This window comes from Podarcis tiliguerta (assembly GCF_965153285.1).
Source record: "Podarcis tiliguerta genome assembly, chromosome: 16".
NCBI lineage: Eukaryota > Metazoa > Chordata > Lepidosauria > Squamata > Lacertidae > Podarcis > Podarcis tiliguerta.
In genome coordinates, this window is record NC_139549.1 from 33,686,078 (window position 1) to 33,701,658 (window position 15,581).

The window sequence follows — 15,581 nt, forward strand, 5'->3', positions numbered from 1 at the left end:
GGCGCCCCGCACCCCTTGCACCCCCAGGTAAAGACGGCCCTGGCTGGAATTCCTCCTGGAAGAGCTACACCCATCAATCCATTCACTTTGCCTCTGCCCCCACTGCCTGCTGGTGCATAAGCCCAGAAGGTTGCCCATTGGGAAATGTGTGTCTCAGGCTGGAAAAAAGAATTCCGCACCCCTTATCTACAGGGTGAAAGCTGTTTAGAAGGTTTAGGCTCCTCCCCATCCCACCTGCTTCTTCCAGGGAGGAAACAGGGCCATAATCACTTCCTAAACAAACAGATACTGTGAATCAGCAGCTAGTAAAGGTAAAGGTACCCCTGCCTGTACGGGCCAGTCTTGACAGACTCTAGGGTTGTGCGCCCATCTCACTTAAGAGGCCGGGGGCCAGCGCTGTTCGGAGACACTTCCGGGTCACGTGGCCAGCGTGACATCGCTGCTCTGGCGAGCCAGAGCCGCACACGGAAACGCCGTTTACCTTCCCGCTAGTAAGCGGTCCCTATTTATCTACTTGCACCCGGGAGTGCTTTCGAACTGCTAGGTTGGCAAGCGCTGGGACCGAACAATGGGAGCGCACCCCGCTGCAGGGATTCGAACCGCCGACCTTTCGATCGGCAAGCCCTAGGCGCTGAGGCTTTAACCCACACCGCCACCCGCGTCCCTCATGATAAATCAGCAGCTAGTCAGCCCCTTAATAGACTCCTGTCTCCGTTATACAATGTAAGTCACCTGTGTAGCTTTCTTTGCATAGTGAGAAACTTTGTAGGTTTTACGTATGGAGGGATAAGATTCTGCTTGCTGTTGAAGCTTATGGGCTCAGCATATGCAGAGCCTATGGGTCACCATTGTGGCACACACTGGCACCAGTGAGCCTGCTGGGACCTCCTATGGTGCACTTGAACAGTCTCAATAAATATACTTCCAGAAATCCACAACACACGAGAGACATACTCCTCAACCATCCCGATTTGAGCAGGGCATCCCAGAATTACAGAAGCCATCTGGGCTTCTGATCGGATATTGGAATGTCCCTTTTTTTGGGTCCAGCACAAATCATCTGACTCCCACGAGAGCTCGGGACCAAAAAACAAACGTCCTGATTTTGATCAGTGTTGGAGGGTATGGAGAGAGAACCCCACATTCCTTAATGGACATGCCAGGGGTGGATGGGGTTGGAGCAACAGATGTGGCTCTCATTTGTACAGTAGACCACACAAACAATCAGATCTTTTTGCAGAAGCCTTCATTTGCCTGGTATTCCAGCCAGGCAAAAGCACTTGAAGATGCTAGTGAGGTGTGTGGCTTTGGTAGAGTCCCAGGGGCCAAAAAAGGAGGGTTGAGGGGGGACAAATTCAGCTTCTGGGCCTGAGGTTCCCCACTACTATAGAGGGAGGTGTGTGGGTTGGAGGTAGGATCTTGTTCCTTGTTGTTAGGTAAAGCTTGCCGGTAAGCAATCAGTGACCCGGAGAGACGACTCCTGGAATCTTTTGATGGAACGTTGTGATTAGACATGTGTCGGAGAGGTCAATAATAGTTCAGTGCTCTCCTCGCCACCGCTGTGTTAAGCATGAAGTCAATAGGAAGTAAACAGTATTGACTGCTCATTTTCAGTCCAAAATAAAGATTCATTGGGGTGAAGCAGAGGGCGGCAGAAGCCCGATGAATGCAGGGGGCCCAATAAATTATGTTGTGCAATAAAATAAATATTCTCATCCCTGCTGGTTTGGACTTGCCAGAGATTGTTTGGAGCTGACACTGAGGAGGAAGAGGGAGATGGGAAGCCTTGTTAATGTAGTTAACAGGGATGCTGCTTGTGGCTTCAGGAGACTTAAAATGTTGATTTTAGCAAACGAGGCATGAGCACAGGGATAGCGAACCCAAAACAGGGCAGAGGTTGTTAGTCTGCTGCTCCTATAATCCCTGACCTTGGGAGTCGCTGGCTGCGGCTGAAGGGAGTTGGAGTCTAATAATGCCTGGAGGGCGCAGGTTCTCTACCCCTGCTGGAAATCATTCTTCAGTTCAGAGACTCTAATCTGCAAAACAGGGGTGGACTGATCAGCTTGTTTCTGATTCATGTCAGTTTCACTCATGCTCATTCCTAGGTCTCACCCAATTTCTACATGAATTTTACAAATTAAGAAGGGGGCAGGGAGGAATTGGCACCCCCCAACTTTCTGATGGTATTTCAGATCATATTTTCTCTCAATGTAAACATTTATAAATATATTTTGTCTCAATTACCTCTTCGTATCCAGTGGTACCCCGGGTTAAGTATTTAATTCGTTCCGGAGGTCCGTTCTTAACCTGAAACTGTTCTTAACCTGAAGCACCACTTTAGCTAATGGGGCTTCCTGCTGCCGCCGCACGGTTTCTGTTCTCATCCTGAAGCAAAGTTCTTAACCCGAGGTACTATTTCTGGGTTAGCAGAGTCTGTAACCTGAAGCATATGTAACCTGAAGCGTATGTAACCCGAGGTACCACTGTATATAGATTTGTGAGCCAAGGATTCTGATTCCCACATAAATTTGGGAAGAGCATGGTGTGGGCATAGCTCACTCCAGGAGCATCCCAGGTCCTTATCTTTTGCTCATCATCTCAGGAGTCATTGTCTTAAAAGGAGGATCTACCTATCTATCATTTATCTATCTATTTATCTATTACAGGGATGGAGAAGCTCAGGCCTGAGGGCTGAATGCAGCTCTCCAGGTGTTTATCTGACTCTTCTCAGGTTCCTTGAATTGTGACAATGCCCTTTCATTGCCTGGATCAGGAGATGTGTGGGTAGAAACCTCTTGAATGTAGCCTACTGTCCCAAACTAAGAGTCAGGTCTGTTCCTCCAGCCACTTTTGTCTCTGGCTCCACCCACCATTGGAATGCGGCCCCTCAGAGACAACGTGGCCCTCAGGCTGGAGACGTTCCCCATACCAGTCTACCATGTACTCACCTCACATTCTCAGGGGTTACCAGCAGGGGACGAGTAGCATCACCATCATACTTCTGCTACACCAGAGGCCTTTTGGCTTGCAAAGTGAATGATAGAATTGTAGAGTTAGAAGGGACCATGAGAGTCATCTAGACCAATCTCCTGCAATGCAGGAATCTTTTGCCCAACATGGGGCTTGAACCCAGAACCCTGAGATTAAGAGCCTCATGCTTTACCAACTGAGCTATCTGTGTCTAATGACGTTGCTGGGAAGCTGTGCACTCCCAGATTGCATGAGGGCAGTGAAGTCCCCGATCCTTTGCTGTCCTGGAAGCTTCCTAGCACATGCTACGGGTTTAGAGTGCCCTTTGTACTCTGCTCCTGCAAGGCAGTGAGTGCCAGCCCGGCAGCTGACGGGTGGGAGTGGGCAGGGCACAGAGGGTCTTTTTGCCCTCCATGCGCCACGGCTGCCCAGTGTACAGTTGCCCCGCCTGTCAGCTGGTGGGTGGGAGCGGGGTGTGTGGAGGGTGAAGAGCCCCCTCTGTGCTCTTCGGACATTTGTGTGCTGGGTGCATGTGGGGGTCACCTGGTTTGCGCCCCCCAAGATTATGTGCCTAGGGCCATGGCCCCCTGCTACCCCCACTGGGCAGGGGCATTGTACTGTTTTGGCCTCTCTGTGCATACTGAATAGATCCAAATGACTATCTCACATCCTCCAACATTTCTCTGATGAAAATAGGGACGTCCAATTCAACAACAACTATGTTGTTGTTGTTGTTTTGTAGTTGTATTATTATTATTATTATTATTCCTTAATAAATGATACAGAAAATTATTGTTGTTATTGCTGTTGTTGTTAATACCCCATCCATCTGACTGGGCTGCCCCAGCCACTCTGGGCGGCTTCCAACATACATAAAAACATAATAAAACATTAAACACTAAAAAAATTCCCTATATGGTCATACCTCATGTTACATCTGCTTCATGTTACGTTCTTTCAGGTTACGTCCCTCAGTGACCCAGAAGTACCAGAAAGGGTTACTTCCGGGTTTCGTCGCTCGTACATGTGCAGAAGAGCAAAATGACATCACGTGCATGCGCAGAAGCAGCAAATCGCAAGCGACGCATGCGCAGACGCGCCTCTGCGGGTTGCTCTCTTTTCATGTTGCAAACGGGCCTCCAAAATGGATCCCGTTCACAACCAGAGGCACCACTGTACTGGGCTGCCTTCAGATGTCTTCTAAAGGTTTTATAGTTACTTATCTCCTTGGCTCAGGGGTCACATAACTCCATACCCTCCAATGTTTCTCTGATGGAAATAGGGACGTCCTAAGGAAAATAAAAAAAATAGGGACACTTGGAGGGTCTGCTATCTCTGCCCTAACTTTCCATTGCAGAACCAAATGTTTCCACCAGTTGCCCCTGCAAAAGTTGCGAATGCAGCTGATCCAAGAGCACAACTGCAAAAGGCTTTCATTTGTATGAATGGCTCTGATTTTGAATGAACAGCTCTGATTTCCCTAACAGCCTCATCAGGCTAAGGTGTGCCGTTTTCGCCCTTCCTTCCTGCCCTTTCTGCACTCTCTCCCTTTGCTGCATGCGCAAGAGTCAAAGCGCACAATCATAAAGAAATAATTCTCTGCACCCTTCCGCCTCCATTTTTTGCCTCGGAATAAATCTCTTAGATGCTTTCTACTTCTGAAGGCACAGATGGCTTAAGCCAAATGGCATTCAAAGCCGTTCTCCATGTGCTTCTGCTTTATTTATGTTGCCATGTCTTGTGTGCTGGCGCTTGCTGAAATATTTATTTGCACTCTCAGCTCTGCACTCCTGAGTTCCTTCTTCCTGTACCTTCTTGCATATCAAATCCTGCCCAGGTGCAGCTTGTCAAGCAGTGAGAAGAAAAGGGGACTAGACAATGATGGAGTTTTCTGGAGGAGACACATTAGCTATATCCATTTCAATCTGGTTTCAGGTTATTATTTATTAAATTTCCTCCGAAGGTCACAGCGTGGTTTACAGTATAAAAACACAGAAATACATACCATAATAACAAACAAGAACAATACCCCGCCCCTGTATTATGGGAGAGAGACGGCTTTGCTCAGCTTGGTGAATGACTCAGACTGCGGATTGGGCAAGTGGAGTCTGTGCTTGTTGGTTCTGCTGGTCTTTTAATGCCATCAACCATCGGGTCACCTTGCTGGGATGGAACTTGTGTTTTTTTTATAATATTTTTTATTAAGACTTTTACATAAAAAGAAAAAGAAAAGAAAAAGAAAAAAATACAAAAATAAAAAGAAAAACAGATAAAAACAATTCCATTTTCATAATATTTCCTGCATTTGCTTATTTCCCAGACTTCCCCACACCTCCCTTCACTGTATTCCAATCCAAATGATTAATCAGCAAATCCTTTCCCTCTATCTTATCTTAATCTTTATCTTAATATCTTAGTGTATTAAACCTTTACTTTTGCATCTTATAACCTTCAAATTTTCCCATACTCCTTCACCGCATTATTACTAATAACCTTTTAACCTTCATCCGATGTCATTCTAACATTCATTAATTTTATAATATTTCTGTAAATAGTCTTTAAATTTCTTCCAATCTTCTTCCACCGACTCTTCTCCCTGGTCTCGGATTCTGCCAGTCATTTCCGCCAATTCCATATAGTCCATCAGCTTCATCTGCCATTCTTCCCGGGTGGGTAGATCTTGCGTCTTCCAGTACTGCGCGATAAGTATTCTTGCTGCTGTTGTGGCATACATAAAGAAAGTTCTATCCTTCTTTGGCACCAATTGGCCGACCATGCCCAGGAGAAAGGCCTCTGGTTTCTTCGGCTTGCTGGGATGGAACTTGGAGGCACTGTTTTACAGTGACTCTGTTCCTTCCTGGAGAGGCAAACCCCCAGGGTGGTGACTGATAGCCTGAGGGTTCTGTGCTGTCCCTCATGCTATTTAACATTTACATGAAACCACTGGGAGAGGTTGTCTGGAGTTTGGGGGCTCAGGGTCACCAGTACTGTGGTACCTTGGGTTAAGAACTTAATTCATTCTGGAGGTCCGTTCTTAACCTGAAACTGTTCTTAACCTGAGGTACCACTTTAGCTAATGGGGCCTCCCACTGCCGCTGCGCCACCGTCACACAATTTCTGTTCTCATCCTGAAGCAAAGTTCTTAACCTGAGGTACTATTTCTGGGTTAGCGGAGTCTGTAACCTGAAGTGTCTGTAACGGCACCCAGCTTTAACTCTCCATTCCACCTAAGTCCAAGGAAGCTGTCTTGGTTCTAAACCGGTGTTTGTCATTGGTAATGGACTGGACGAGGGCGAACAAATTGAAACTTAGAATCATAGAACTGTAGAGTTGGAAGGGACCCTGAGGATCATCTAGTCCAACCCCCTGCAATGCAGGAATATTCAGCTGGTCCACACAGGGATCGAACCTGCAACCTTGGTGTTATCAGCACCATGGTCTAACCAACTGAGCTATCCAGACAAGGTCAGTTAGAAGACAAAACAGGGAATACGGATTCAGCCTGTGCTGGATGGGATAACACTTGACCTGAAGACACAGGTTCGCAATTTGGGAATGCCCCTAGACTCGCCCCTGAGTATGGATACTCAGATCTCTGCAGTGGACAGGAGTGCATTTGCACAGTTAAACCAAGTGTGTCAGCCACCTGCATTCCTTGAGATGTCTGATTCAGCCATCGCAACACACACCTTAGTTACATCCCATTTAGAGTGCAATGCACTCTACGTGGGGCTTCCTTTGAAAAGCACACAGAAACTTCAACTGGCTGAAAGAGTTGCAGCCAGATTGTTGACCAAGTCTAGCTATAGGGAACAGATGACTCCCTTTCTGCAACAGCTCCACTGGCTTCTGGTCTGTTTCCGGGCACAGTTCAACATGCTGGTGATGACCTATAAAGCCCTAGACAGCTTAGGTCCAAGCTACCTGAAAGACCATATTCCCTCATATAAACGTACCTGGGTTTTGAGATATTCAGAGGAGGCCCTTCTCTCAAGTCCCCCCCCACCCACACAGGAACACTCGGTCCCTGATAGCCCGATCCTCCATGAATTTAAAGTTGGTGCCAGTAGTTCCATCTCGTGGAAGCAAATTTCATAATTTAACTGCATGTTGTGTGAAGAAGTCCTTTCTTTTGCTTGTCTTAATTCTGAACTGGGTCCCATGACATAAAAATATAAGAAAAGCCCTACAGGATCCAGCTGAAGTCTAACATCCTGTGAGGAGCAGTGACCTAACTAAGCCTGGCAGGACAGCTTACTCTATGGTATTAACCCATTCATGCATTAATTAGACTTAAGCATGTTGGTTACATGAGGCTGTCATCCCACAGTATGCCTCTGCATGCCAGTGGTTGGGCATCACAAGCAGAGAGCGCTCTGTTGTGTTTTGATCCTGCATGTTGGCCGTTGTGAGAATAGGTTATTGGACTAGATGGGCATCCTGTTGGCCACTGTGGAAAGGAGATTATGAAGGAGGCAAAACTTTCCTCTAAAGTTTCCATTTTTGTTTGTGCTTCATGCTTCCAGTCACCGAATCATTGGGTAGAGTTTGGTCAGACTCTTTGGGCAGGTCTAGATAATGATTAAATATAATGATTCCCCTGATGTTTAGGAATCCAGCTACATTGATTTTCAGGCATTTGTCTTCAGGGACAGATCACATGTGTCTGCAGTTAGCCACGCATGACAGAAAAATAGATTTAGTATTGCTCCCAAACACAGCTTTCCAGCTTTTGCAGTGACCCCAGTTCAGCACATATTTAACTTCAGCATTCATAGGGTGTCAAGGTAAGCCTATGAGCGCATCTCCCTCTTGGGAGTTTTCTCTCTCGAAAATGGGGAAGGGAAATCATTTCCCACTCTATAGCTCCTGCACAAAGTGATGTAATCCTGCATGTCTTCGACTAATTTGTTTAATTAAAATATTTATACCCAAACCATTCCATCCATTCGGATCCGTGAGACATTTTAACAATTGAAAATGGTACAATTGAATAGCAATAATAGGACAGCTGTAGGTGGAATTCACAACAACATATTTCATGTTCTTGTTCAGAATTCCAGGAAGCCAGTTAATCTTCCCTCCACGGTATTTCATTTGCTCCCTCTAACACCTGGTTATCTATCCCACCCACAAATCCCCCACCCTCCCAAAACAGTCAGTCAGGATTGAGGGCAAAATGTACTGGCTAATCTTCCTGCAAACAAATCAGAATGAATGCACAATGAATAGCTGTCATCATCTAAGCTACTCACAAGTGTTGCATGAACAAATTAAGATGGATGCTTAATGAACAGGTCATCTGGAAGTGACCCATGGCCATCATTTGAGTCCATGGCGGAGACAAGATTAAGTCCAGGAAACTTTTTCTCCAGGGAGTTTCCTATTTGAATAACGGGGAGAAAAATATGTTATTTGATGGTGGATGGGGATAAATGCAGTACATATAAAGGACAGTGTCAAAGAAAGTTCTAATCAGGGTTGACCTATCGAAATGAATGAACCTAAGTTAGTCATACCTATGAACTTCAATGGGTTTACTCTGAGTAGGACTAATATTGGATACAAACCAAGGTTTTTGAGTTTGCCTTAGCAGCTCATAGGTAGGGCAAAATGTCATTGTACAACAAAGTGTGGGGACCACATATGCTAAGATGTACATACAGCTTGTATTTTTGTGATGACCAATGGTTTCTAACAAGTGAATTTGACCAGCTGGCCCAGGGACTTATTTCTTTATAGTTTTACAAAATAAAAGAAGCATTTTTAAAAACATGTCCTGTCTCTATCATGCTTTTCAAAGCAATTCTACTTATTCCCACCGTCTCCATCTGTTTAATTGAGGATAGAAGTGCTAATTTTCAGTCTCGGCTGCATTTATTCATAGAGTTGCCAGGGACAAATGAGGGTCATCTAGCCCAACCCGCTGCAGAATTCTTTTGCCCAGTGTAAGACTCGCACCCACAACCCTGATATTAAGTTTTGTGCTCTACCAGCTGAGCAAACTTCCTCCCAGGGTGAAATCTTTCCCAATTAGACCTATTTTTCCTGTTGTCTGAGTATTGCCAACACAGTCTGACATTAGCTTTCAGGCAGGCATCTCTCCCAGACCTACCTGGAGATTCCAGGCATTGCACCTGAGGCCTTCTGCATGCAAAGCAGATGTTCTGCCGGCTACAGCAGCTGCCACCACCCTTATTGCTCCCATTATGGTCCTAGATCACACACATGTGTAATAGAGACAAGGGTTACATCCATACTATATATTCATAGCTTCTCCACAGGATCCTGGGAATTGCAGTTTGTTAAGGGACGCGGGTGGCGCTGTGGATTAAAGCCTCAGTGCCTAGGGCTTGCCGATCGAAAGGGCGGCGGTTCGAATCCCCGCGGCGGGGTGCGCTCCCGCTGTTCGGTCCCAGCGCCTGCCAACCTAGCAGTTCGAAAGCACCCCTGGGTGCAAGTAGATAAATAGGGACCGCTTACTAGCGGGAAGGTAAATGGAGTTTCCGTGTGCGGCTCTGGCTCACCAGAGCAGCGATGTCACACTGGCCACGTGACCCGGAAGTGTCTTCGGACAGCGCTGGCCCCCGGCCTCTTGAGTGAGATGGGTGCACAACCCTAGAGTCTGTCAAGACTGGCCCGTACGGGCAGGGGTACCTTTACCTTTACTTTAAGGGTGTTGGGACTTGTAGCTCTGTGACGGGTAAAATGTAGTACAGGATTCTTTGCAGGAAACCATGCACCAAAATGTGCTTTAAAGTAAGGTGTGTGTGTGTGTGTGACCTACATGTACTGAGATGATGATGGTGATATTTTTGTAGTGGGGTGATAAGAGAAAAGAGCCTGAAAAATGGCAACTGTAGTGCACTTTTTTATTTTAAAAAGGGCAGAAAGAGAGAGGAAAAAGTAATGTAGAAATGAGTCACAGAAAGAGATAGATAAGGCATGGCAGGAAGAGAGAGGGTGAGGGAGGGAAATGGGGGTGTCAAGAAGAGAGAGAGAATGGGGGGGGGGTGGACAAATTTATTGACAGCAGCACGAGTTATTATAGCTAGGAAGTGGAAGGGGCAAGGTGAATATAAAATGGAAAAATGGTATAAAGGGATATAGCTATTAATGATAAATCAACGTGTGCTATTAAGGTAAGATGGGGAATATGCCGGAGAAATGATTTTGAGGAGATATGGAAGGGGTTTGTAGAATTTGTACTGTTAAAATGGAAAGGGGTCGAACCATCGCAAGAGGTGTTGAAATTTTGGGAGGTTGGATAGTTACAGTGGAATGGTCTCGGGGGTGGGGTGCACATTTTTATTCTTATTTATTTATTCTTATGACTTTGTCAATATATATATATATATATAGTGGAGTGGAAAGAAGAAGAAGAAGAAGAAGAAGAAGAAGAAGAAGAAGAAGAAGAAGAAGAAGAAGAAGAAGAGTTTGGATTTGATATCCCGCCTTTCACTTCCTTTAAGGAGTCTCAAAGCGGCTAACATTCTCCTTTCCCTTCCTCCCCCACAACAAACACTCTGTGAGGTGAGTGAGGCTGAGTGACTTCAAAGAAGTGTGACTAGCCCAAGGTCACTCAGCAGCTGCATGTGGAGGAGCGGGGAATCGAACCCGGTTCACCAGATTACGAGACTACCACTCCTAACCACTACACCACACTGGCTCTGGGAGACAAAAGGGATGGCCCGCCCACCTTTGACTTTGCCTGCACTTCTGAGGACCTTTGGAAGCTTAAGGGATCTCCCCTGAGGGAATGCAACAGGAGAAAGGTTTTCCTGTACCCCGATATAAGGGCAAAATATAGGCAGTGATTTACACCAGAAACTGGAGCAAATGGATGGAGCAAATGAGATTATTCTAGCTCTCAGCAGAGGCACCAGCTTCAGCCTATGTGTTCTAGCTTTGCTACCAGGATGGAACTCTTTGTCAAAAGCGGGCGCTTCTGCCCTTTGTCAGTAACTCCTTAAAAACATCCCTGCTGCCCTAAATGTGTTAGCCGAAAGCCAGCTGCTTTACTCTATCCCTCTCCTCCTTGATGAGGTTAATAATAACTTTGAATGCGTATGTACAGCATTAGCTTTCTGGGTAACATGCATAATTCAAATCCCCCAAAGAACAGTCGAGCTTTGAGGAAGCAAACTTCCCTTAATGTACTGGGCAACGCTCCAGCTTTTACCAGCTGCTGAGGTTTGATGTACAATTTTTGGTTAAGTGAATAATTTATCACGGATATTATCTGTAGTGTATCACATCCCGACAGTCTGTAGGCCTGTACATATGGCTCTCGAGATGGCAGAACACTGCCATATGCTTCATGGACCATTAGCACTTCAAACTCCCTTAAGAAGCCCCCCCCCCCCTATTTTTAAGCACGGTAGAAGTATAGAGACAGGGAGTGGAAGCTCCAGCCCTGTGGGAGTTGGATAGTGTGCCTCTCAGTAGATCCTCTGGCACAGAGGCTGGCTACTTTGGCATATCGCCCCCCCCAGATGTTGCAGGACTGTCATTTGCAAGAGCCCCAGCCACCACAGCCAACAGTCAGGGTGATGGGAGTCATAGTTAGAGATGGCTGAATCTGTCAATTTCAGCACCTCCTTTCCCCACCCTAAGGTCTAGTTCTCCACACTTCGACATCAGTTTGCAATTTTTTAAAAAACAAAAAATGTCATCATGAAAATTCACCAGCATTTTTGTGCAAATTTCTCCTAATACGCATGAGTTTGCGTACAATTTTGTCTAAATATACACCCTTTTTTGCAAGTCACATCCCCTAATATATTGCCTTTTTGCATGTTGTTTTCACCAACAAGTGCACATTTATACACATTTAGCCCTAGGAAATGCATTTTTTGTACACACGCCTTGGCTAGGGAACTACACTGCAAAATTCAGAAAATTGAGAATTCTGAAGGATTGCTGTGTTGTGTATTGGTGTATTGTTTCAGCAAGTGCAAATTAAGTAAATAAATGCAAACTGAACTGAATCCCCCCCCCCATCTCTAGTCATAGTCAAGAACATCAGGAGGATTAGCTGCCCCTGCATTAAGAACACTAGGAAGCTGCCTTCTAAGCTTCCTTCTACCAGAGCAAACTGTGGTACAAACTACGCGTACAATTTCACATAGAAAAACAAAGCTGTATTGTAACTTTTGGATTTTTTTAAAAAAACAATTGCAACAGTTAAGAAAAGGCCACGCAATTAAAAACATGTTATAATGCAAAAACAATAAAAAACACTTTCAGATGTCAAAATAATTAAACACAATTTCATATGTAACAACAATGTTGAACCACACTAAAGACCTCCACTTAAACAGTTTGTTGAAAATGGCACCAAAAATACACCAGAGTACATCCAGTGCACATTTAGAGAACATGACTTCCCCCAAGGAATCCTGGGAATTCGACCTCTCACAGTTCTAAAGCTCCGTCACCTTTAACAAACTACAGTTCCCAGGATTCATTGGGAGAACTCATGTGCTTTAAGTTTATGCTGTGGATGTGATCTGTTTTTTCACCAAGCTCAATATTGTCTACATTGACCGGCAGGGGCTCCTCAGGGGACCTGTTAATTTATCCTGGTGTCCATGCACAAAGATTAGACTATATCTGGTCTCTATCAAGCATTCATTCTGATTTGCTTGGGAGATTACACAAGAAGCTTTTGTCTTGAAACCTCCCTGATTCATGTCTGTGGTGTCTGCACATGTTCCTGTGAATCATTTGTTCATTTTATACTTTTCAATACTGTATATTTACCCATCACTTTCCTAACTGCAAAACATCCATTTATTTATTTTTAAAGTGGATTTGGAATTGAAGAAGACTTTTATCTCTCCTCACCTCCTTCCTTCTGCTCCCTGGCTTTTGGTGCTGCAACGGCAGCAAGTCATAAGCCAGTAGAGTGGTACCTCGGTATACAAACTTAATCTGTTCTGGAAGTCTGTTCTTAAACCAAAAGCATTATTAAACCAAGGTGTGCTTTCCCTAATGGGTCCTCCCGCTGCCAGTGACCTTCCACTATTCAGATTCCCTTCCTAGACTGAGGTAAAGTTCACAAACTGGGACACCAATTCTGGTTTTGCGGAGTTCGTAAATCGACTCGTTCGTAAACATGACTGTTCTATAATAATAATAATAATAATAATAATAAGAAGAAGAAGAAGAAGAAGAAGAAGAAGAAGAAGAAGAAGAAGTTGTTTCCCCAGCCACTCTGGGCGGCTTCCAACAGATCACTAAAAACAGAATAAAACTTCAAACATTAAAAACTTCCCTAAACAGGGCTGCCTTCTTAAACCGAGGTACCATTGTAATAAGGTGGCAAGCATAGGATGCCTGCAGACTGTCAATATTTTGCAGGAGGGATTCAAATCAATGGAGGCTCGTGCAATAGGGATAATGGAGCACCATTGCACAAAACTCAAACAGATCCCACTTGGACATCTTCTTATTTGCAATCAGCCCATTGGGGTGGCCCTGACGGTCAGCTTCCTCATCCTTAATCTCAGTGTTGCCCCTTGAAGAACTCAGCAGGGAAAACAATGGGGACAAAACTAGAATTACTCGGCTCTGCCCGTCCTTGACTCTGGCTCCAGCTCCAGTTGATGTCTCTGCATTCCGCTGCATCAGTCCAAAAGGGCACCAGCCACAACTGATTCAAGTGCATATCAGAAATCAAGGTTCGCACAATTAAGGTGGATTAAAGTGCTCTGTTGCCCTGGAGTAGCAAATCTACTTCAAAAATAAACACAACTTTTTGCAGTTACAAATATGCTGGTGAAATGTGCTGAAAAGTATGGGATGAACAATTGATTCATGGGGAGATATGTGAACACCACACAAGCAAATCAGGATGAACATTCTGTGTCATATGACCACCCAACTAACAAAGCAGTAAGAGGTAAAGGTACCCCTGACCGTTAGGTCCAGTCGTGGCAGACTCTGGGGTTGCGTGCTCATCTTGCTCTATAGGCCGAGGGAGCCGGCGTTTGTCTGAGACAACTTCCATGTCATGTGGCCAGCATGACTAAGCCGCTTCTGGCGAACCAGAGCAGTGCACGAAAACGCCGTTTACCTCCTCACCGGAGCGTTACCTATTTATCTACTTGCACTTTGACGTGCTTTCAAACTGCTAGGTTGGCAGGAGCAGGGACCGAACAATGGGAGCTCACCCCGTCGTGGGGATTCGAAGCTCTAGGCTCTAGACCACCCTTGTTCCTTAACAAAGCAGAATGAATGCCTAATGATGACTTGACATCTGCTCACCTCTGTGCAAGAAAATCAGGTTGAGTGCTTAATGCGATTTGCTTTCAACTGTTTTAAATACTGTATTTTAAATTGTTGCAACCTACCCTGGGACCTTGTGGTGAAGGACAAGTAATTAATTGAAACAACAACAATTACTCAATTAGAAGGTCACCCGGAGAGCCCATTTCAGTGCTCTTGACAGATGGATTGTCAATGTTCATGCGAATGTGGCAGCAGCTCAAAACATTTGGCTGCCTGACCCCACCCCCGCCCCATGAAAACTAGCCAGTCTGGCAGCTGAACTCAAATCTTATTTAACCCCGAGGGCGATGCAGCACCCTCCACCACATCTGAAACCAGCAGTCCTGCTTGGAGGCTCAGCTTGGCTACATGGCATCCAAATCTCCACCCTCCAAGAGAATGGAATGGTCAGGGGGCTCAGAAGGGACAGGAAAGGAAGCTGCTGCCACTGCCCCTCACAAATACCCATCGTCTGCTGCCTGAGGCAGCTGTATCACTTGGACTAATGGTAGGGCCGGCCCATGAATGTCTGTTGGAGAGGAGTTGCATCCACACCTCTACCCAACTTCAGAGACTTGAACCCAGAAAATGACTCTGGTGATTCACAGTGACACATGTTTATCTGAATAGAAAAAGGCATCTTCACAAAAGGCGAAAACCAAAGCAAAATGGAGACAATGATTTATCAAGCCTTGGTTCCAGTAGACAAGGTTTGTCCCTGGTCAATAGAGTCTATGATGGATTATGATATCCTTGCAGAACCACAGCATTAAAGCAAGCCCAGAACAGGAAGATAAGCATGTTTTCTTCATTTCCTGCATTGGCTAGCATCACCAGAAGAGAAGAAAAACAATAAATATGACTCAAAGACCAAGTGTGACATCTGGTGGTTCGAGGCAGACTTTCAGGTGAGAAATTCCAAAGTCATAGAATCATAGAATCATAGAGTTGGAAGAGACCGCAAGGGCCATCGAGTCCAACCCCCTGCCAAGCAGGAAACACCATCAGAGCACTCCTGACATATGGTTGTCAAGCCTCTGCTTAAAGACCTCCAAAGTCCACCTTCAGGCAATGCATAAGAAGATATGAAGAGCCCTGCTGCATCAGGATAAAAGGTACATCTATTCAGACATCTTTTTCACACAATGGCCAGCCTGATGCCTGTGCAAAACCCACAAGCTGGACATGAGCACAACAGCACACTCCCCACCTGTGATTCTCAGCTACTGGCATGCTGTGGATCCTAGTGTTGCAAGCTTTGGCGTTCTCTAGAATTCTTCACCAAGCTAGATCAGGGGTGGAGACCTCAGGCTTGGGGATGGGAGGGGTGCTGCTAC